This window comes from Salvelinus sp. IW2-2015, unplaced genomic scaffold, assembly GCF_002910315.2.
Source record: "Salvelinus sp. IW2-2015 unplaced genomic scaffold, ASM291031v2 Un_scaffold16635, whole genome shotgun sequence".
In the NCBI taxonomy this organism is placed as follows: Eukaryota; Metazoa; Chordata; class Actinopteri; order Salmoniformes; family Salmonidae; genus Salvelinus; species Salvelinus sp. IW2-2015.
In genome coordinates this window covers 94,765-117,930 of record NW_019957683.1, presented here as the reverse complement: position 1 = coordinate 117,930, position 23,166 = coordinate 94,765, and the positions used below count along the sequence as shown (strand labels likewise).

Here is a 23,166-nt window from a genome sequence, read left to right as displayed (position 1 = left end):
CACAGCTAACACCGCTACATTTGGGAGTCATTATCCTGTGGAAGTAGCTAGCATTGTCAATTTAGCTAAAGTAGCTCGGCTCGGAGGAACTCTGCGTGAACTTTCACCTTCACGATGTGCGGAGCGCTGGCGCTTTGTACTCAGTGATGAGACATGAATGAATAAAAAGGTTAATTAATATAAAATACAAAATATTTGTATATTATTATTCAAATTTCATGGGAAAATACATAATGATGAATTAAATATATTTTTGGTTTTGATTATTCATTATTCAGAAGACGGAACAAGCAGGAGTAGCTGAAGATGTAGGGGAAAGGGCAACGGTACTGCCTCTGACAGTATGCGGTGTTGGTTAGCTAAGTAAAGTCATTGAATTGCAGACAAAGTAGAGGCTGTTTTGAGTACAGTAGTACACATGTCTACATTTAGTCCTATTCTCCCTTTCTAGACTGTTCTGACAAATCTTTTAGGAACAGGATACACCATTTAAATCATCCAACTTACAGTAAAGCTATATTTGGAAAAAAACGTTGACTACTTATGTTATGACTAGATCTTTTGGCGTTCATTTACTGTAACACTGACAAGCTTTCTCTCTCTGTCTCTCCCAGTTCAGCACATGGCAAAGTTTCTATTATGGATAATTATCATCATAACTCTGGGAAGTTTTCTGGAACGACCGCACAGAGAGAAAGTATGTAATCAGAGTCCCGTCTTCCTCTCTTTCTTCTCCTCCATTCCAAGCTGAGTCATCCGGCTCCCCCTAGAATTCCAGCTGGAATTAGGGGCAGGGATTCCCCCGGAAGCGCAATCTGATCGGTGGAGCTCTGTTTTATTGTTCAGTCTTGAGGCTCCGGGTAAGGAACGCCGAGCTGGGAACATCGGGAAGAGGGAGCGTTACAGAAACTGTACATTAGATCCCAATCGCTCCCAGGCACTCCCAGCTGTCACCGTGAAGAGTTTATGTTTGGGAAGCAGTTGGCAATTTTATTTGGGATTTTTTACTTCCACGTCGGAATAGTTTTTTCTGGGGTGCTTCGACTGGGACTGCGATTGGAAGACATGGCTGTATGTGGTGCAYAGATGCACATTAACCCTGAGATGGAGGTCCTCTGTGAGTATGGCTGATGGGTTGCTTCACAAATGGCACCAAATCCCCTATATAGTGCACTACTTTTGACCAGGGTCCATAGGGTTCTGGTCAAAAGTAGTGCACTATGTAGGGAATAGGGTGTCATTTAAGATGCACACTTGAAGGAAGGGGGAGGGCTGTTGAGACATAACTGGTGTGACTGAGACAACTGGTTTCTATTAAGGCCAATCAGGGCTACATGATGTTTAACTCTACTTTAGACGCTGAGGAAATGGAAAGGCAATCAGGGACATCCCAAGATGCTTTTTAATAAGTTTCTCTTCTCCCCCTAAAACCTCAGTTTAGATGAGGTAAGGCCGCATAGGATCTGCATTGATTTCTCTCTCCCTGAAGTTTTGTTTTATCATCTGTGCTGTTTCGTGCTACTCTTGTATGTTGCATTAAGGCTCTATGTCCACAGTTGATTTATGTATCACTAAGAATTTCCTTGATTCGAAAGTGGAGTTGAATAGTTTGCATATACACAGTATGTGTTATGTCTGAGTCTGCATGCTTCTAATGTGGGTTTGATGGAATCCTTGTGCATGCTAGCCTCTTTCTCTCTCTAGTTCTCTCTCTCTCTAGCTCTCGCTCTAGCTCTCTCTCTAGCTCTCTCTCTAGCTCTCTCTCTGGCTCTCTCTCTAGTTCTAGCTCTCTCTCTAGCTCTAGCTCTCTCTCTGGCTCTCTCTCTAGCTCTAGCTCTCTCTCTAGCTCTAGCTCTCTCTCTGGCTCTCTCTCTAGTTCTAGCTCCTCTAGCCTAGCTCTCTCGTTCTCTCTCCGTTATCTCTAGCCTCTCACGTTACTCTCTAGCTCTCTCGCTCTAGCGCTCTCTCTCGCTCTAGCTTGCTAGGCTCTAGCTTGCTCTAGCGTTCTAGCTCGCTCTCACGCTCTCTCTCGCTCTAGCTTGCTCTCTAGCTCGCTCTTGCGCTCTCTCTCGCTCTAGCTCGCTCTCGCGCTCTCTCTCGCTCTAGCTCGCTCTCATTCTCTCTTGCTCTAGCTCACTCTCTCTCGCTCTCGCGCTCTCTCTCTGTCTCGCGCTCTAGCTCGCTCTCTACTCGCTCTTGCGCTCTCTCGCTCTAGCTCGCTCTCGCGCTCTCTCTCGCTCTAGCGTTCTCTCTCGCTCCTCTTAGCTAGCTCGCTCTTTCTCTAGCGCTCGCTCGCTCTCGCTCCTTCTCTAGCTTTCCCTCTCTAGCTTTCCCTCTCTAGCACTCCCCCTCTAGCTCTCTCTCCCCCTCTAGCTCTCTCTCCCTCTAGCTCTCTCCCCCTCTAGCTCTCTCTCCCCTCTAGCTCTCTCTCCCTCTAGTTCTCTCTCCCCCTCAAGCTCTCTCTCCCCCTCTAGCTCTCTCTAACCCTCTAGCTCTCTCTCCCCCTCTACCTCTCTCTCCCTCACCCTAGCGCTCTCTAGCACGCTCTCTCTATCTACTGTATGTACAGTTGAAGTCGGAAGTTTACATACACTTATGTTGGAGTCATAAAAATCGTTTTTCACCCATCCACACATTTCTTGTTGACAAACTATAGTTTTGGCAAGTCGGTTAGGAATCTACTTTGTGCATGACACAATTCATTTTTCCAACAATTGTTTACAGACAGATATTTTCACTTATAACTCACTGTATCCACATTCCAGTGGGTCAGAAGTTTACATACACTAAGTTGACTGTGCCTTTAAACAGCTTGTAAAATTCCAGAAAATTATGTCATGGCTTTAGTAGCTTTCTGATAGGCTAATTGACATCATTTGAGTCAATTGGAGGTGTACTTATGGATGTATTTCAAGGCCTACCTTCAAACTCAGTGCCTCTTTGCTTGACATCATGGAAAAATCAAAAGAAATTAGCCAAGACCTCAGAAAAAAATTGTAGACCTCCACAATTCTCGGTTCATCCTTGGGAGCAATTTCCAAATGCCTGAAGGTACCACATTCAACTGTACAAACAATAGTACGCAAGTATAAACACCATGGGACACACAGCCGTCATACGCTCAGGAAGGAGATGCGTTCTGTCTCCTAGAGATGAACGTACTTTGGTGCGAAAAGTGCAAATCAATCCCAGAACAACAGCAAAGGATCTTGTGAAGATGCTGGAGGAAACGGGTACAAAAGTATCTATATCCACAGTAAAAGAGTCCTATATCAACATAACCTGAAAGGCTGCTCAGCAAGGAAGAGGCCACTGCTCCAGAACCACCATTAAAAAAAGCCAGACTACGGTTTGCAACTGCACATGGGGACAAAGATCGTACATTTTTGGAGAAATGTCCTCTGGTCTGATGAAACAAAAATAGAACTGTTTGGCCATAATGACCATCGTTATGTTTGGAGGAAAGAGGGAGGCTTGCAAGCCGAAGAACACCATCCCAACCGTGAAGCACAGGGGTGGCAGCATCATGTTGTGGGGGTGCTTTGCTGCAGGAGGGACTGATGCATTTCACAAAATAGATGGCATCATGAGGATGGAAAATGATGTGGATATGTTAAGCAACATCTCAAGACATCAGTCAGGAAGTTAAAGCTTGGTCGCAAATGGGTCTTCCAAATGGACAATGACCCCAAGCATACTGCCAAGTTGTGGCAAATGTCTTAAGGCAACAAAGTCAAGGTGTTGGAGTGGCCATCACAAAGCCCTGACCTCAATTCTATAGAAAATGTGTGGGCAGAACTGAAAAAGCATGTGCGAGCAAGGAGGCTACAAACCTGACTCAGTTACACCAGCTCTGTCAGGAGGAATGGGCCAAAATTCACCAACTTATTGTGGGAAGCTTGTGGAAGGCTACCCAAAACGTTTGACCCAAGTTAAACAATTTAAAGGCAATGCTACCAATACTAATTGAGTGTATGTAAACTTCTGACCCACTTGGAGTGATGAAGAAATAAAAGCTGAAATAATAATAATCTCTCTACTGTTATTCTGACATTTCACCTTCTTAAAATAAAGTGGTGATCCTAACTGACCTAAGACAGGAATATTTACTAGGATTAAATGACAGGAATTGTGAAAAACTGAGTTTAAATGTATTTGGCTAACATGTATGTAACCTTCAACTGTATGTACTGTATGTATATATATTATATATCTGGGAGTTATTTGGCTCTGTTATGTAACACAGCTGGGAAGTGCCACTGTGAAACTGAGGGGAAACAATCCACTAGATAAACGCCTTGGCTAAAACAAACCTCTGACACAAATTCCGACAGTTTATATCTACTTTGCGGCCCTGTTCAAACAACAGGCGCACGGGTCCTTCAAAAGAGTGTGTGTGTGTGTGTGTGTGTGTGTGTGTGGTGTGTGTGTGGTGTGTGTGGGTGTGTGTGTGTGTGTGTGTGTGGTGTGTGTGTGTGTGTGTGTGTGTGTGTGTGTGTGTGTGTGTGTGTGTGTGTGTGTGCGCGTGTGTGTAACTCCGAGTGCAGAAAAGTGCAGATGAAAGCAAACAAGGCCAGGTTTTTTGTAACCTTGAAGAGCAACGTACAAGCTGAGGTCTGAGATGAGTCAGGAGCAGAGTTGGAGGGGTCGTGTAGCGTTGCTGGAGCGCAGCACAGTCCCCGAGGGAGTAGTACAGTGTGTATATGGAGGATTAGAAATGGACTGCATGAACGTGCATGTCTTCAGGGTGGAGAGCGAAGAGCAAGTAGGGCTAGGGGTTTTCCTGACCATGTGACTAAGGTCAGAGTTTATCCTGGTCTGGTCACACAGTCAGAAGTCTGTCTCTAACTCTAAACTGGCCTTTTTCTGTCTATACCATGTCTCCTATGTGGTGCCATGAGATTATGGGTTCATCTCAATAGTGTAAAGGGGCTACCTCTCTCCGGCTTTCCTTCACCTACACTGATCTAATCCGAGTGGGAATTTGCTATCACTTATCCGGTTCCTCAGATAAGTGTGGACGAAGAGAAGGAGACAACGAGAGGAAGCCACTTTGGAATAGAGAGATGCACCCAGGCCTCAGATGTCTTCATCTGGTTGCATGCATCCTCACATGCGGTCTCCATCTGCACCACAGGGGAGCAGAGCAGCCTCGGCTACAGCTCAACAGGAAGTCGCTTGTTTCTCTCCTTCCCAGATWAGCTTGGCCAGATGTTCTCTCCCTCCTCCTCCTCTGTCCTTCTTCATCCCTTCTTCATCCGTTCTTCCATCTCTCTGGGTGGGAGGCTGAATGTCTGTGTGAGTCACTCTCTCTGCTGAGTCATTGAGGTGACTTGGTTAATCAGCTCCATGTGTTCTAATCATTGTGTGGGCCTCCTCCAATCAGATCTGACCTCTAGTCCAATCAGAGAGCTCCCCTCTGGGGTTGTGCCTGCATGGGTCTCCAGTTGCCTGTTCGGCCCACACAGTTTGATGTGATTATACGAATATGGCCTCAAGATGGCCTCCAGAAGTGGGGTAAATGACAAAACAAACAGAATGACAAACAAAGCTCTGGCGAGACGTTCAGCCAACGGAGCAACAGCCGCCTAAGAGCTGGGTCATTTAATAAGGTTCTGGCACAATAATTCTGATGTTTGTTTGCAACTGCAAAACAAGGAAGTGGCTCCAGGGTCTCATCTCATTATCGTGGCATGCAATCAAGATAAGGAAGGAAGTCTGAATGTGATCTCTCACCCACAGACTTCTCTTTGCCAAACAAGTATTCCGAGGTCTATTATCTGAAGGGCTGAAGGGCTGGACTCGGATCAGTTGCTATGGTCATGAGCGTACAGTAATAATTGGAGGATGCCTGTTCTAGGACTTCTATTTCTATGGGCCGGCGACTTAGTTCTTTTGCGACGAGTTGGAGCACTGAAATAGACTCAGTCATTGAGCAAACCTTGAGTTCCAATTTAGAATTCGCTCATCGTGACAGGGTGATCATTCCGAACTAGCTGCTATTCCACAGGACCAGCTAAATGTATGTCGGTCATTGATTCAGTCCCAGTTGATCTCTGGGTTCTCACAAGACGAGGGAGAGCAACAAACAAGCAACGTTTGTGCTGCAGTGTTTTTATGCTGCAGATGAACAAATCATGGACCATGCAGGGCATACTACAGAACCTGCCCTACATTGAATCAGAAACCACATGCAGCTCGCCTAGCTGCAATATGAGTCATTTTTGGGGGGAAGAATGAACAGACACACTACTGTTGTATTCCTAATAGAGCCTCAACCGAAGAGCCTGCAGGTGACGATCTGTATTAGTTCAGGAGAAGACGACCTGCTCTCTCATATCTCTCTCACTGAGACCGGATGCCTATAGGGCCAGGTGCACAAACCATGTGGTCCAATACATACACAATCCACCGAAACCATGACAGGAAGGAAGCGTTTGTGCTGAATATGAGAAAATGTCTCTTGGGCCCTCGCATCAGCTTGCAAATGTGGGGAAAAGCTTGTTAGATAAGTGCAGTACAGAGATGTTTCTCTTTCCATCTTTCCACCCGCTTGTGATAAAACAAATGATCTCTTAATTCCAGTAATCGGATAAGAAGGAAGCGGGTTTCGGCATTGAAAGGATTGTGATTTTCATAGTGTGAAAACAGATTTATGATAGACACAATTCCACAGACGTTGCATGGATAGGCCCACGTAACAAGTGATTGTAGCTAGGAAACCCAAAGAAAATACCACTCATGTATTTCAGTGTATGTAGACATGATGAAGACCAAGCTCCGCAGTTATTGCATGCAACAAGTGAACGTATGAGACCAAAAATGAAATCACACATTGTACTCTTTAATGTTTTGAATTACAGTCGACGGAGCTGTTTCCAATAGAACGTTTCATGCGGAGTCTGATGACTCCATGGGATGGTATTCATTCGTTAACCGGGACATATTCCTTTAGTCATGGGGGTGTATAAGGCAGGCATTAATGTGATGGATGGAGACTCATTTTAACCCAGGCGGAGAAAGAGCCAGGGGGAGAGATGACCCAGTGTCCTCCTCACAGTACACATACAGTGTGCATACACACATATATACACACTCAGACACACACATACAGGGAGAGACACACTGCGTTGAGCATTGGGAGGGAAGGGACAGATGGACATCAACACACATACTCTCTTTCACTGAATACACATTTGTTACAAACATTTTTTTCCTTTTTTAAGCACGTGCAAACTGTCACAAATGTTCTTTAATCTTTCCGTTTACACCTCTTACACACACTCACTTTTCCTGTCAAACACATACACCCTTTTCTCTCCATTTCTCAAACATATGCACTCTTAAAACACACTCCTTTCCTCCCATGTCCAACTGCCCCCCCCCCCTGCACACACACACACACACACACTGTGCCTGTGTTCAGCACATTCACAATGCTCCCCATTCAACTCTCCCTGAATGAGGGGTGTGGCATGCCTGCTGCTGGCTGCCTGGCTGGCCTGCTTGGGTGTAGAGTGGTTGGTCATGTGTCCAGGCTATGGGGGCGTGGCCTGGGAGCAGCAGCAGAGCCTGTCCAGCTGGAGCAGAGATCAGGGTGGTTGAGAGGAAAGAGAGGAGGAAGAGAGAGAGAGAGAGAGAGAGAGAGAGGCTAGGGTGAGTGTCTCTGGTTTTCTGTTCGTTCATAACATGCTACGGCTTCTTGTTTCTCTGATTTGTGTGTTTGTGATTTCCTTTTGTAGAGAGGCTGGAGGAGTGATAGAAAGGAAAGAGAGGGATGGCGGGGTTGTTCAGTCTGTGTGTCCTGTCTGGATGGGGTTTTGGAGCTGAACCGTGTAGTGTGTGACAGCTGTATTTGTCAGGGATTGGAACGGTGTCATAATAAAATTCAGACCAGACTTTTCTTTTTCGATCTGTCTTTCTCTTGTTCCATTGTGCTCTCTGGGAGAGTTGGGGGGGTTACTGCTGCCCCTCTTTTAGGTTACCCCCCCCCCCCTCTCTCTCTGTCTGTTACTCATCCCCCTCTCTTTACTCCCCCTTTCCTCTTTCCTTTGTGCCCGGCCCCATTCAGCTTGAATAATCAATCTGCTTAAATGGGTGGGGAGTATTTATTGACCAACCATGTTAGTCCTAATTGCTCCCTGTGTCGGGATTGTTCTAGTTTAACTTTGATCAATTGCAGTGGATTAGTAAGTATGATTTAATTTTGGCAACCCCATGCATCTGCTCTCTGGTGGATTGCTGTAGCAAGTTCAAGGTGAGTTGAAGCGTCAGGCCACATTTTCTGCATGAGACTTTCTTCAATGGAAGAGCGGCCCATTCCTTACAACCCAGCCCCTCCGCTTCACTTGCCTCTCAAGAAAGGAAGAACCACGTTTGTGCCCCGTCTTATGTGACTGACCACGTTCCCTGTTTCTGCTGTTGAAATATCAGCCATATTGCTTCTATTTGCAGTAGTTCCAGTTTTGGTCACATGACCTCCATTTTACCCAGCATTCAACAGGTTGTGTTGTACACAATCCACCAATAGACAAACGATCCGTTTTTGAAGACAGTAGACAAGAAGCAGCAGTGTAGCTTTCTGCCGCAGTCGTCACACCATAGTACACGTCAGATGTTCTAGATGTCCTTGCCTTGGGGTGTCCGCCACACTGTATCCCTAATGACCAAGGAGTGATACTGTTAGTTTAACTGCAGTCAACATTTGTGTGTGTATGTATTGTGTGTGTTGTGTGTGTGTGTGTGTGTGTGTGTGTGTGTGTGTGTGTGTGTGTGTTGTGTGTGTGTGTGTGTGTGTGTGTTGTGTGTGTGTGTGTGTGTGTGTGCACAACAGCTATGCAGCGGAGACAAGAAAGTGATCTCAGCACCAGTGTAACAGATGTGACCGGACTTCTAGCTCTCTTGCGTTGGTTTTTAAGGAAAGGACTGTCCAGCCAACGATCCCAGTCGATTGTTATTATTCTGACGATGGATACAAGGAAGCACATTAGATGTGTAGGACAACAGTATGTTGATGCTGTAGATTCGTGATTCCGCTGTTAGCATGGAAATAACTGTGAATTAGCAGGGGCTAATCTCGAGCGAGCTAACTCACTCTTACAGCAATAACATACGAAAGCACATCCAGACTTCCGGACAATATCTAACAGGTAAAGTACACGTATTGCACTGAGTATACACACATTAGGAACGCCTTCCTACTATTGAGATGCACCCTTTTGCCCTCAGAACAGCCTCAATTCATCGGGTCTTGGCCTCTACAAGGTGTCAGGGATGCAGGCCCAACATGACAACCATGTGACTCCAATGCTTCCCGCAGTTGTCAAGTTGGCTGGATGTCCTTTGGGTGGTGGACCATTCTTGATACACACGGGAAACTGTTGAGTGTGAGAAACCCAGCAGCGTTGCAGTTCTTGACACAAACCAGTGCTACCAAACCTTGGACAAAGGCACTTACGTTATTTTTGTCTTGCCCGTTCACCCTCTGAATGGTACACACACAATCCATGAATCACAATCCTTCGCAGGCTTCATCTACGCTGATTTGATGTGGACATCAATAAAGGGGTCATGGCTTTCACCTGGATTCACCTGGTCAGTCTATGGATTGGAAAGAGCATGGGGTTTTTATTTTTTTTGTATACTCGGTGTATATACACATCAGGATATGTGCATAATGAACTCGTAACACATTGTAAATATAACATTTCAAATATAGTATTTCAGAACGTGACCTACCGCTTGCGTGTCCCTCCCGGGAAGAATTTACGTTCACGATCTCCCCATGACCAATGTCATAACACCTTATTGGTATGTAAATTCAACCAACCAATAGGAATACAAAAACATTGAATACATATTTCTGCGGTGTCAAGAGGAAACATAACCAACCCTGTTACAGGTGTTTAGTCCATCATTCATTATTTCACCACCGCTTTAGAGTAGGAGACACTGACGTTATATTAAGCTGTAACGTGTTTACAGCTTCTGGGCTAGCTGCTACCTAGCCGCTACAGTTATTAACCATCAACACAATAAACCAACCGTTAATTAGCTACATTAGCCCACAAGGGAGGAGTTGCATTGTGATTACAGTATAACTGTTCGCTACTGCGTCCACCATTTTGTTTCATGCTTTAGTTACTATTCAGCTCACAGGCAAGGTGGCAGGACTGAACGTGGGTCACACACTGTAGCAAAACACTTCGGGAAAGCAAAAATCTGTCCCATTTCACTCTATTTAAAAAAAAGTTTTCTCACCACTGAGACCGACCCTGTTCAGGTGATTATCCTGGAGGTAGAGAGCTCTTAAGAGGTGGATCTGTGGCCTGTTATGCCATAAACACCATAATGAATTGTGTTCCTAAACACAGCCTTTCCTTTTCTCATCCAATGACAGAGGAGTCTATCTACCAGACCCCACTGGGAGGTTAACAGTACTGTTAGTGTATATGAGAGGGAGGACGTGAGCAGGGAGGAACAGCAAACGTGTCATTTCCTGTTATAGGCGACCGTTGTTGTTGAGACGCCGAGGGGCCTGTGGCAGCATGTGCACAGCAGGCTATGGGCCCCCCGGCCGTATGACAGCTACACAGAGTCATGACGACGACGTGATAGGACGTCCGTCATGATCGTTTTGAACAGTACTGGGTGACGGGGTACGCATGGTCCTCCTTGGCGTGGTGTTCGTCAACAACGCATACTTGCAATCTATTGACTCCATTCACAGTATAAATCCGAATGATTTTTAGAGGAAAAGCTTCTGGGTTACGTGTCACCTTTGCCTGGCGTTAAACTAACATCTGTCGGGATTAGCCAGTCATTGCAGCCGTCGTTCATTTGTCAGTGCTGTTTCTAGATCAGATTTGGAGAGTATTAGGTCTACCTCTGGTATAACAGGATGGCATTATTTGATTCCCGTATGTCCTCTTTAATGWCCTCTTTGCTGGCCTCTGTTTGTGCTGTCTGAAGGGTACAGCCAACAGTCTGTTTGAACCCTGTTGTGTGATTACTCTTACGTAGTGGAGCATGTTCACGTCGTTAACAGGGAAACTAGARCAATGTTTCTGGCCCTGTTGAACACACGATTTAGGAGATACGAGCAAACAATTTGATTCATGTCCAGACATCTGTAAACCCTTTTTATTTTTAAAGTCTATTTAAGCCCCTTATTAATGCGTAAAGGAAAATGTAATTTGACTTCTGTGGTTGTTCTTGGCCATGGGAGAGATCATAATTGCATATCTTCCAATAACAAAATGTGTGGAAATATAAAGGGGGTAACTGGCTAATAAAACTAACTGGAAACATTTGAATGTGTAGCTAATTGCAGCACACGCAGGCACGAAATGAAACCAATATCTTGGAACGATGTTCCCCACCGTGTCTTCTCAGGCCTCGTCTCAGGGCACGTTATCGTCTCATTCCTCCACTCTGAACGTAATTACATTTTCCTCTCATAAGGAAGAGTAACAGTTTTCAGTGAGTATACAATATTTTTTTTAAACCACACAACTTCCCTCTTTATACTTGGTGGTTGTGTGACTGCCATACACCAGTTCCCCCAGTTCCCTATAATGCTGCTCTGAATGACTCTGTGGCTGAGTTCCTTTCAGTCTCTCTTCCCTTGTTCTCAGAGGCCTGGAGGGTTTTATAGTGTTGTGGTAGGTATATGACTTAAAGCAGCTGGTTCGCACACGGTGTACGTCATGGCACTCAACAACACAATAATGGCTGCACTTATGCTGGGCCTTTCTCTCCTCTCTTATATACTCCATCTTGCTCTCTCTCTTGCTCGCCGTCTTTCACCTTGTCTTTGTAGCATGGGCCTCTCTCCTCCATTATATTATCCTCAACTGTGTTTCCTTCTCTCCATATTTCTCACTCTGTCACTGTATTTACAGCATGGGCCTGCCTCGCCTCTCATGTTCTCTCCCTCCATCCCTCACTCTCTCTCTCTGCCGCTGTCTCTGGGGTGGGCAAAGGGGGCAGGTCATTATCTTTGTGTTCCAGAAGTTCCCGTGTGGAAAGCTGTCTTTTAACACCATCTGCTTTGGGCCGCGCAGGGCCAAAGGTCACATTCTCAGGGGGCTTGACGAGCAACGGCAGTAGTGAAAGATGAAGTGAGCCAGTAGCATTCTTCACCCACCTTCATCTGAAGCGTGTGTGAGGAGGCAGGGGGAGTGCTTCTGTGTGTGTGAGTGTGTGCTGTCCACCGTTCTATTCTTCAAGCCCACTGTATCGCAAGCTATGGTCTTATTGCTGTAAAGCGGCACGTTGACCTTCTTAATCAGCTGGTTCCCTTTGGTTCAAAGGACGGATGGGAGATTGAGTGAGTGGGATATCCTCTTGGATGTACACTACAGAACAGTTACGCATGTCCCCCTACTGTACCTAGCCTCACCTCAACGGACTGTTCCAACCTTCCATTGACCCCCAAGTTCTTTACCAACCGAAACATTACCTATTTATGTCAATCACACAGTTCACCCTTCCTGTATTATACATACTGCTAAAATGTTTATTCTATTCTACTGAGCCATTTACTTTATTCATATATTGTATTAGTTGTTATTGTGGCGTTGTCGGCGGAACCTGCAAGTAAGCCTTTCGTTGGACGGTGTATCCCATGTTTATCCTGTACATACCACTAATACAACGTGGAATTGGAAACCCAGTACTTGACTTGGTCCTCTTGGGAAACAGGGTGTCCAGCATTGCTCTCRACTCTTTTTCTGCGTGAGGACTTTTACAGTACACAGCATGGGTTTAACCAAACAGGAGTAGTGACCAGATCATCTCCTACCTTACAATCGGAACGTTTCTTGATACCCGAGTTCAATCAAGTACAGGTCTAACTGATACAACAGCAGAGGTGGAATCTTATGACATAGTTTGGGGTATGGCCTCGTCTCCGAGCCAGATGCCGATGACAGGTAGCCCTTTGCTGTGCAGCTGGAACCCAGAAAGYAGTTCCAATGACGGGCCTGAAGGTTATTATAGCGGGGTGGTGGTGGGGAGGTGGATGGTTGTCAAACTGATGCTGAAAAACAGGAACTGAGAGAACAATGGTAAGTTGACATAAATACATCTCAAGATTTACACCCCTTGGTTGAGAGAGAGGAAAGTGATAATTGTCCAAGAGTGAGCCCGTAGGTTAAATTGTCCAAGAGTGAGCCTGTAGGTTAAAATTGCAAGCATGTGGAATGAGCATTATTGTGCCACGCTTATAGGTTATAAGGTAAGCAGGTGAATGATATTCCACACATGGCTAATAGGAAGAGCAGAACAAAACGCTATGCTGAGGATGATACATTAGTATTCATTCCCACTATGCCCAAATAATGGGAAACCGAGTGAATTATGGTATGCTGCTTGAAGTTAAACCAGCTTTCAGACCAGCCTTCCTGATTGAACTTTTGTAAATTACTTTACAATACGTACTCTATGTATTCTAGAATGCCTCTTGCATGCATGTCTTGTACAGTAAGCTATACAGAAGATGAGTTGCTCCTATTGCAGTAGTCACTATTGCTCTATGTCCAATAGTAGGATCTGGTGCCATCCTGCCGTGCCTGTCTGTCAGCCCTCTCCCACACTGCCCCATGTAATCCTACCGTCCACATATCTGCTCAAGAGAGCAGAAGGAATAAAACTTAACGATTGCTTCATCTCCTGTAAAAGAGGGGGAAGAGGGAGGGAGGGAGTGAGCGAGAGAGATGGAGGGTGGGGGGAGAGAGAGTGACCATTTGGTTGGTACAGGGCTGAGACCCTAGCCTGATCCCAGATCTGTTTGTSCTGTCTTGCCAACTCCAAGTCCTGGTGTGACAATTGACACAAATGGAGTTGGCAAGACGGAACAAACAGATCTGGGACCAGGCTACTGGGACACAAGGTCACCCCCTAGGAACTGGGACTTTAAAYGAGCAGACCGTGTTGTTAAGSGGATCAGTAACGGTGTYTGACCAAGAKGKGGATGATGCCTCGGCTTCCTCCCAAAGCCCAAACGGAGAGGCATGACATCCTTGGCATCCATGTGCTAAAGGGTTGAAGAGAAGGCATAGACTGTCTCTTATCTGAGCCTTGRAAATAGGATCTGTCACAATGTGTGTTGCACCAATTATGAGGAAGCAGCTTAACGGGTGTGATCTCCTCAGAAGTCCAGAGACCTTCAAAGTGGATTGCATGACTGGTGCTGGAGTTGTCATTCTTTATGACCCGTTGTCTTGTGAAGAGACGAGGACCAGACCAGTCCCGGATGGACCAGCTCAATCATTGACCACACAATTCAAACAGCGTGGCCCAACCTCAGGCCAAGTTACACGTTGTGCATGAGATTAATCATTGTCATGGTCTCGCTCATCCATGTTTCCCTTCTCTGTGGTATCCAGAGTTCTGGTATCATCAAAGGTTGGATTTGCCTCAAAGAACAGAGAAGAAAAAKACACAACAGAAAGGCAACCAAAGAGGTTGTGGTTTAAATTGGAAAGGTTCCGGAGTTAACGCGTTTTGAATAAGGTTCCGCCAAACTGTTTTATTTAATATATCGAACCCAAAAGAAACCGAAAACACATCTCTCCGCAAACAACCAACCTATTGTCTCATAACTCTACAAACATGTTTGAATGAAATTCATAATATGAATTACACTCCTTGAATATTGTATTTGGGTCAGTATGTGTCTGATATTATGAATGTCAGAATGAAAGCAGAACAATATTTGGTTATGGATGCATGTAAATCAGTAAGGGATCCTCCGGTGCGGATTGTATCGGAGGAGGAGGAGAAGAGAGGAGAAGAGAGGAGAAGAGAGAGATCCTTTGGGAACGCCGTGTTGGCTGGCCAGGCGCACCGGGTGGGCACAGGGTGCATGTAGGTTAAGGGGATCGCTTTTCAACGAGGAGAATTCGAATTTCAGTTTACTGACTGAATCGGAATTGACCCCAACCCTTGAGGGGAGTGTGGAATGTGGTGGCTGTGCTCTTTAAGATGGTTTGTGGTTTGATACGCTATAGTAGTACTAGTGCAACACCGCTGTCAGCTGGCATGATTAACATAAATCCCCCAAATTCCCTGTTAAAGATCTTYAAACGGTCAGTGTAGTTGTCATTTGAAATGAATCAGAAGTGCTATTTTTTTCATTCTTTTTTCTTTCTTTACATGTTGACTTTTATAGTCTTCAGGGTGGCATATGAGTTGATACATGTCTCATCTAGGCCTCTTCCGTTGTGCCTCTACTGACAAACAGGAAACCATGAATCTACCACCGAGCCTGAAACCTCACGCATGGGGTTGAAAGATGTAGCTCGTGCTCAATCTTTACTAGAGAACACTGATTTACGTATCTCTGTATGAGCCCATATTCACATTCATTATACATGACAGTAGAGAGGTCAGATGTGGCACGCAGACACTGGTGCTATRCCATACCATAACCACCACCAACGCAGTCCCCTATSATACCGTGTAGCATAATTGGCTTTCAACATTCAGATCTCAACCGCTTCGTTACACAAGATAATTTAACTTCTAAACATCTTATTTCCACCCTTATTCGTTCATGTCATCTAAATAGAGTCCTCCTCATTTGACCAAGGTGCTGGGTGTCCACATGGTCCACAGTGATCTAGTGTAACAGTATTCTTCTTGCGTTGTGTACAATCAATCATCGACACGAACTCCAACTTGTAGCACCAGTCATGGAGCTTTATTCTGARAGGAACAGCACAAAATTGCACGTCATGCAATGCACGGCTCACCATCCAACTCTGCACTCACGCACGCTGGTTTGGTGCTTGTTCACTGGGCATGTAGTTACCAAAATAATACAATTACAATATAATATRTTTAACAATGTACCTGATAGGAACAGCACAAAATTGCATGTCATGTCACGGCTCACCATCCAACTCTGCACTCACGCACTGTACAAAATAAACAACCCCCCCCCCACCAGACACAGTAAGTTGCTAGCTAGTACTGGCGGGAATTCTTTACAACAAAATGCACATCCAATATTCACCAAAAAACGCTGCATCTTACGTGTGATGTTCGAATAACATTTACAGACAAATTGATATAAATTGTACATTTTAAATCATCACTTGGGAGTATAAAAACCACTTTTGACGTACAGTGCTTTGCAACCAACAACGTACCGCTGGTTTGGTGCTTGTTCACTGGGACGATTCTAARTGAAACATCCTKCCTCGTAAGCAAGCTACGCAAACCAGCCAATAAGATGCCATGTTGAGTAGGTGAAGGCAAGACAAAACTAAAACCAAAAACCCATTGGCTTAACAATAAAGTGGCAAGGGGAATCACCAATAGAACCCTGTTACACTGGGATGAGTGTTTAGATGAGTCAGAGGTGGTTCCCAATGGAGCAAATCTAGAAGTGGAGTCTGGAAACAGCAGCTGTTAGGGTCTCATCCATTTTATTCATTCATCCATGCAAGGAAAATGAGAATGGACTGAACCTTTAAACTCAGCTATGTCCAGTCAGAAAAGCACCACATGCTTTCCCTTAATCCTTCAATCTCTTGTCACACTCAAGTCAGAAATGTCAGTTAGCCTTTTTCCAACCCCAGTCGTAACAGTTGTCTGTTTTCAGAGTTCTGGTAAACACTGTGTTTTGTAGTCAGTTTGAAGTGTTAACAAGTGGAACAAATACTTTGATATTGTGTTTGAGGGTTCAWTCTGGGGTCAGCTTGGCACGTGTTTTTACAGGTCCAATATCTGATTTTCCTTTGAATAAGCAACAGCTGCTTTGTTGGGCTTAGGGGTCCTTCGTCTTCAGTTTGGATGCAACGTGTATTGAAGGGAGCTTCACATCAAATTAGGGTCATTAGCGTGAGCTAAGTTTAGAATGTGTTGCAGTCATATTTTCACTGGTCAGTTTTAATCAGGTGATTCAGCTAGAGGCCCAGCAGGCTACAAAGGCTACCAGTGCTCTGTAGAACAATGTTTACGCCTGGACGCTATTCTGACTCATAAAAGGAAGGCAAGGCGTTCTATAAAAGCCTGGATCCTCAAACGCCAATGTTGTTTTTCCTGTAGCTCATAAATGATGAGGAAGGGTCCTTGGAAGGTGAAATGTTTCTGGCTAGGCCTATGGCCAGACTAGGCTAGAGACGAGAAGTGGACATTAATTCCATTCCCTTACATTTGATGTGTGTGTGTTGTTGTGAAATTGTTAGATATTACTTGTTAGATAACACTGCACTGTTGGAGCTAGAAACACAAGCATTTCGCTACACCCCCAAAAACATGTGTATTTGACCCAATACAATTAGATTTGATCAGTGGTCACTGTCACTGAGAGTGAAACTGCTCGTTCTCGTCTGTTGTGCCAGTCAAACAGGAACAAAGAATTCCGACAGCAGATTCTCAGGCCTGAGTAAAGTTACTGCCATCAGCACCCTTTTGTCTCCTTGCTCACACACACACACACACACACACACAACAAACACAACACACACACACACACACACACACACACACACACACACACACACACACACACACACACACACACACACACACACACACACACACACACTTTAAGACCAACAATGCTTTGTAATGAATCCATGCGCCAGTGGGGTGTGTGTTGTGTGATGTGTGTGTGTGTGTGTGTGTGTGTGTGTGTGTGTGTGTGTGTGTGTGTGTGTGTGTGTGTGAACATAGAAGTTACCCACCAGATGGCACAGGGGGAGCTGGCATTGTGGTACCCAGGGGCTCATAGACCCTTAATATGCCATCAGTGCCGGTTTGTATCCTGTCTCTTTCTTAGAGCGGCTGCTTCCTGCACTTCCTTACTCTTTTTTAAATTTATTTTAGTTAACCCTTATTTTACCAGATACGTTGACTGTACACATCTAATTTATGGCAATGACCTGAGGAATAGTTACAGGGGAGAGGAGAAGGATGAATGAGCCAATTGGAAGATAGGGATGATTAGGTGGCCATGATGGTATGAGGGCCAGATTGGGAGTTTAGCCAGGACACCAGGGTTAACACCCCTACTCTTACAATAAGTGCCATGGGATCTTTAGTGACCACAGAGAGTCAGGACACCTATTTAACGTCCCATCCGAAGAAAATAATTTTTTATTTAAGACAGCACCCTACACAGGGCAATGTCCCCAATCACTGCCCTGGGGTATTGGGATATTATAATTTTAGGGGACCAGAGGAAAGAGAACCTCCTACTGGCCCTCCAACACCACTTCCAGCAGCATCTGGTCTCCCATCCAGGTCCCGACCAGGACCAACCCTGTTTAGCTTCAGAGGCAAACCAGCAATGGCAGGCAGGCAGGCAGGCAGGCGCCACAACATCAACAAATGCACTGTACATGCCATTGTGTCATGCTTTCCCTCCCCCTTTAACATCAAATGAGCACTCTGTGTGTACTTCTACATCTTATTCCCACTACAGGGGAATAAGGGATACAGGGATAGCAGCACCGCACATCTGCTCCTACATACAGTAGGGGCCAATGCGGTTTCATCCGACCAAAGGGTTCACATTTCCCCATTTGATCGAATGTTTAATGTGAGCTTAATGAAGGCGCATAAAGAAGTTGAGTGCGTTGCCGGTTGAGGGAATATAAAAACAAAACCCAGTACTCTGACGGTGATGTGCGTTGATTGATGACGGTAAAGAGGCACGGATTTTTCTTCTATGAAATTCGTGTTCTCCGGACCTTTCAGCCAAGCCGCTCTGTGGTGTCTTAGCCTCCATCAATCATCACAGGGTCTGGGAAACCGAAGGTCGAGACTGCAGCTCCACACAGATACCGGCTAGTGAAGGTGTGGTCCAACCCAACCGGCCCCACCTACTCATTCTCTTCTATTGTGTTGTCTCACTCTGACTGTTAGTGGAGAAGAAAAGGGCGTTCAGTTCAGAGATTCCCAGGCGTTCAGATATTCCACTGGGAGTCCTACATTCTGGGGTGTGGGTTTGGAAGGGTGTGTGGGTGGGAAGTGTGTGTAGGTGATGTATGCGTGTGTGGTAGTTACTGGGCGAGGGTCCCGTTTGGCACTGAGATTCTAGCTCCGATAGACCAGTTGGTTGCACTGTTTATTAAAAGTTTATTAGCAGCACTTTTCCCAGGGCTTCCATGTGGAAAGTCTAGTACTTCCTAGTCCAAATAAAAGAACGCTCCTACTGTAATGGTTCCACAAAATGGTTACATATTGTGTAGAAAGCCATTGGGGAAGTTTCAATACGTGGCATTGAATTTAGTGTCAGATCTGAGGCAGCAGGTTTTATGGGCATACGCACAATTGTCGTTCTCAGACATGGGCAGGAAATAAGGTGCAGTGTGACAACGACTTCCTGTGTGCAAGGTGGAACAAAACGCAACAGTTGAATCGTCAGACCCAGCGTGCTAAAGAGAGAGGATGTGGATGCTAGTGTGATGAACAGGAAACCCAGAGACTGCGGTGAAGTTTCCGCTGTAAAGACAGACATGGCTGTTGATGCTCATCCATATTCATCAGGTCGACAGGCACACAGCTACAAGGAGCAGGGCGAGGTGGTTACAATGACCTGTCACAGACAGCTGGAGCGGACGTTGTCAAACTCAAAAGGGAGTTCTACTTTCTCTCCTACTGTGAGTGTACTGTACTGGACACAAAGTAGAATGTAAAGCGCTGGAAACGACAGCCACAGTTCCCCTTATCTGGAGCACGTTCATAGTGGTCCGTGTTTACAGTTTGGACATTCGAAGTTTGTCTGTGGATCTTCTGATCGCATGTTTGAATTCATTCACAGCAATTTTGGTGGCTGTGATATGTCTCTGTCTGTGGTTTGGAGTGTCTGTAAACCTCGAGCAGTAGATGATACCACAGCACGCTGTCAAAAGGGAAGAACACCCAACTGTCTCCTCCCACCACGCCGGGGCTAACGTGTGTGTGTGTGTGTGATTGTCGGCATCTGAATGTTGTGTGTGTGTAGTGTCGCGTGTAGTAGTGTAAGTGTGCAATAGTGTGTGCTGGTGGTGTGTGCTTGAAATTGAAGATGTGTTGTGTGGTGTGTGTGTGTGTGTGTGTGTGTGTGTGTGTGTGTGTGTGTGTACATGCAACAGTTGAAAGTAGCTTGTTGTCTGTTCAGTAGGCTCGTCCAGACACTGCTTTGGCAGTTAGCCTTGCTACGATAGACAGTCAGTCATACCTTCTCTTCAACGACTTTGGACTGTTTTAGGTCTACTTCACTGTAGACTGTACTTTTCATCTACCTGCCTCCCAGTCACTCACTCAGGTGAGTGGTAACTTGTAACTGCTACTATTCTACAACACGAGTCTGTGTACCTTCTTTTTTTTTTGTAGTGTGAAATATTGTGAGTACTACATCCACTTTACAGCTGCAGCTTGCCGCCGTTGTTCACCATAACACACGCATGTACGTCTTCAGATTTATGTGACGTAGGGGAGCGGATGTGTTTTTGTCCGCTGTTCTGTGTGTAATTTATTGGGCTATAGTCTATAGGTTGTTGGCTGCCTCACTCAGTTTAATTCCTCAGGGATCCGTGTTTGTCTATTTTAAGACGGTTGGGTGGGGGGAGGACGGGGGGGGGTTCTGAGTCATTTCATGCAATGTTTTGTGTTGGTGTATGAGTGTCTTGTCCTGTGGCTATTGTGTGAGATGGAGGTGTTAACCGTGATACCCATAGCATATATTGTTCACCAAACATGCCACTACCGTTGTGTAGAATCAGTTTGATAAGTTACGTTTGTCCGGTGTAGTTTGAGTTCAGTACAGTTTGATATAACCAGCTGGAATTCAGTGACCTGTCGTGATATCTACACATTGATCAGCAGCTACAGTGACGAGTGAGATGGAAAATATTTATCATAATGTTTGTCAGCATGGAACTCTCCTATATAAAATGTTCCATGCTGAACACTGATATCTCTCTCTCTCTCTCTCACATCATCAGGGTCAGAGGTCAAGCCGAGCCACAGCAACATGTCCGCCCCGCCACACCCGCAACCCCCTGCCAAGGGAGCGTCACATGGCGCTGGTGACTTCAGCTACGTGGGCATCGACGCCATCCTGGAGCAGATGAGGAGGAAGGCCATGAAACAGGGCTTTGAGCTCAACATCATGATCGTCGGTGAGTGGTGTTGAACAGTGAACACACGCAATGCAAAACACACACGCGTGCAACACACACCCTTTTGAGATCATGGATGTGAGGGAATGGTTTTAAACACACGTGAACACACACACACACGCGCACGTCCTCACCATCACATCTGTTACGTCCACCCATCCCCAGAGAGAGAGACTTTCTTTTCTAAACACTGTTTCAAAGTCAAACTGTCATTGGGAAATGAGCCTGGAGTGAGTGCTTGTTCTTCCAGGACTAACTAGCGTGAAACCCCATTGGGGAACCCTTATCCCGAGTGCTCCTGAGATTGGTGCACACTACACATAGTGGCATGCATCCTTCAGTATAAAAGAAAGCTGTCAGGCAGAGAGATGGTGGAGTAATGATGCCCATTAATGGTGACAAGCTCTAGCACACTCCACTCTGCCCTCAGCTCACCACAGCTRGCGCGTGTCTCAGTCACCAGATCTCAACCGAATTGAACAGTGGCGCCTGAGACAGCGTTTTCCACCAACAAAACACCAAATGATGGAATTTCATGCAGAAGAATGGTGTCGCATCCCTCCAATAGAGTTCCAGACACTTGTAGAATCTATGCCAAGGTGCATTGAAGGTTTTCTGACTCATGGTGGCCCAACACCCTATTAAATACACTTTATGTTGGTGTTTCCTTTATTTTGGCAGTTACCTGTACTTTACCACGGTGAGAAGTGATTAAAGCTACAAAGAGCATGTTGAAGGACCTCGAGTCTCTCTTCCCAGCTTAGATGTCTCTGTGTTTGCGTGGCTGTCGGAGGGGATGGTGATAGAGTAGAGCGCGCGGACACACACACACACACACACACATAGTATGTTTGTATAGGAGCCCTGTGGGAGTGTGTATACATACTAGCTGTCATAGTGGTTCTGAGGAGATCCTAAACCATTGGAATGTCACTGATATGCATCACAACCCTCATAGTTGTTTTTGGCAAAGGGCAGCATTCAGGCAGCGCTTCCAGAGACGTCAGAAACGTGACATCAGAAACGTGACGTCAGAAACGTGACGTCAGAAACGTGTGCCCGCCTGAGGTGGAGTCGTAACGTTGGAGAAAGGCCCACCTGTAGTGGATGGGATAGTTCATGAGCAAAGGGTATGTTGTGCAATAGTGCGCATACATGTTATAGTGGCTATTGGTGTGTGAGACGTGACTCGCATGATAAATGCCAGGTTAGAATAGAGGGTGGTGTTATAGGACCTGTCCATCAAGCCCTGATGGTTTAAGATAAAGAAGACATTTGATAAGGTTGTTAAAAACAGGGATATAGTTGATCCAATGACCTACGGTATCCAGGGTCAAACTTGATGTGAAGTTGTTTAACTACTGTAGAAATGCCTAACTCTGATTGGTTGGTTTTGAAGTGGCCGTTTTGGCTATCCTCTATGACCATCTCTTGCAAACTCTGTCCTGGGGCCCCCTCTGGGTGCACAGTTTAAGTTTTTTGCCCTAGCGCTACACATCTGGGGGGGGACAGGACAGAGTTTGACACAGCAGCAGTACTCTCTGTCCCTCTCTAAAGGCATTGTGTGAAAGGTCAGTGGATATGTAAATCAGACTCGTAAGGCCTCTCTGTGAGATGAATTACCCTAATCCCAGCCCTAAAGCCCCTTAGACCGCAGCAGTGTCCCTGATGCATAAAGGTTAATTAAGCTGGCACGGCTGGGCTGCCGATGCCTGCTGCTAATGGATGCCTATGGGGAATCAATCAAATGTATTTATAAAGCCCTTTTTACATCAGCAGTTGTCACAAAGTGCTTATACAGAAACCCAGGCTAAAACAGCAAGCAATGCAGATGTAGAAGCACGGTGGCTAGGGAAAACTCCCTAGAAAGGCAGGAATCTAGGAAGAAACATAGAGAGGAACCAGGCTCTGAGGGGTGGCCAGTCCTCTTCTGGGTCTTGGTGAGTGTGTGTGTGGTGAGTGTGTGGCCCTACAGCAGGCTGGAATGGCCCTACAGCTGGCTGGAATGGCCCTACAGCAGGCTGGAATGGCCCTACAGCAGGCT

At 45.7% G+C, this 23,166-nt stretch overlaps 1 pseudogene; it reads left to right on the top strand.

The window, feature by feature from the left end:
- LOC112080991 (septin-9-like) overlaps window positions 1–23,166 on the top strand; it is a 55,914-nt pseudogene that overhangs the window by 16,953 nt on the left and 15,795 nt on the right.